This window comes from Monopterus albus, unplaced genomic scaffold (genome assembly GCF_001952655.1).
Source record: "Monopterus albus unplaced genomic scaffold, M_albus_1.0 scaffold606.1, whole genome shotgun sequence".
Classification (NCBI taxonomy): domain Eukaryota; kingdom Metazoa; phylum Chordata; class Actinopteri; order Synbranchiformes; family Synbranchidae; genus Monopterus; species Monopterus albus.
In genome coordinates this window covers 14,635-15,697 of record NW_018128486.1, presented here as the reverse complement: position 1 = coordinate 15,697, position 1,063 = coordinate 14,635, and the positions used below count along the sequence as shown (strand labels likewise).

The 1,063-nt window shown below is 41.8% G+C and overlaps 1 long non-coding RNA gene across 1 annotated transcript in view; it reads left to right on the top strand.

The window, feature by feature from the left end:
• LOC109953288 (uncharacterized) overlaps positions 1–140 on the top strand; it is a 16,759-nt gene extending 16,619 nt beyond the window's left edge. The window contains exon 3 of the long non-coding RNA XR_002273887.1: positions 39–140. This is a non-coding gene — a long non-coding RNA (uncharacterized LOC109953288). The remainder of the gene's footprint in view (positions 1–38) is intronic.
• The last annotated feature ends 923 nt before the right edge of the window (positions 141–1,063 follow it).

Sequence of the window (1,063 nt, the reverse complement as noted above, 5' to 3'; positions counted from 1 at the left end):
GGGCTGCTCCGCCCTGGACACAGGTACCACGAAACCAGGTACCACGAAACCAGGTGTGTTGTCATGTGATTTTCCAGGCGGTAGCAGAACAATGGGTCCTCTGCGCTGCAGACCCCCCATCTGTGTAATCTCATTACAAGACAAAGCAGGACCTCATGTATACAACCACTGTGTGTACACAGAAGTTAAAGTAGTCAGTTTCTACTTCAGTATCACTTGACTCTCATCAGTACAATTGGAAAATATACATGCAAGGAAAATAAATGTATTAAAGTAACCAAGGCTCAGTAGTTCTGGTCAATCATCAGTACAGTTTTACCATGTGTAAGCAAGGAAGGTAAACATATGAAAAGTAACTGAAAGACAATGAAGAACTGAAAAGTAACTAAAGATTATAAAGTAACTAGGGCCTATAAAAATAGAATCTTGCACTATTCTCCATTTAGTGTGAACCGGAGCTCCCCTTGTTTCAATGTAGTAAAGTCTAGGTATATGTGTATGTGTGTGTGTGTGTCTCATGTGATAACTAGGTCTTGATCAAGCACACAGAACAATGGGTTAACTGGGTTGCAGGCCCCCTATGTGTGTGTGAGACAATAAGTATGCTAGACTGGCCAAGTGGTCATCTCAGGTGATGAGACCCCCTGTGTGTGTAAGACAATAAGTATGCCAAACTGGCCAAGTGGTCATCTCAGGTGATGAGACCCCCTGTGTGTGTAAGACACCCCCTGGTGGGGCAGAACTTGGGATATGCTATGTGTATCCAGGTGTGGGCTAGCGGGGCTTTGTTAAAATGTAAATAGGTCGTCTGGTTGCCGGGGGGATGCAGACATTCAGAAGTTGCAGAAAGTAAGCAGATTCTACCTCATTACAATTGTAAGACATATAAGCAAGGAGAATAAATGTATTAGAAAATAACCAGAGCTCAGTAGTTATGCACAATAACCAATACAGCTGTAATCAGGTAAGATAAAGTTATGAAAGGTAACTAAAGGGAACTAAAGGCATGAGAAGTAACTAAAGCTGATAAAGTAACTAGAGTCTATAAGACTCAAATCTTACA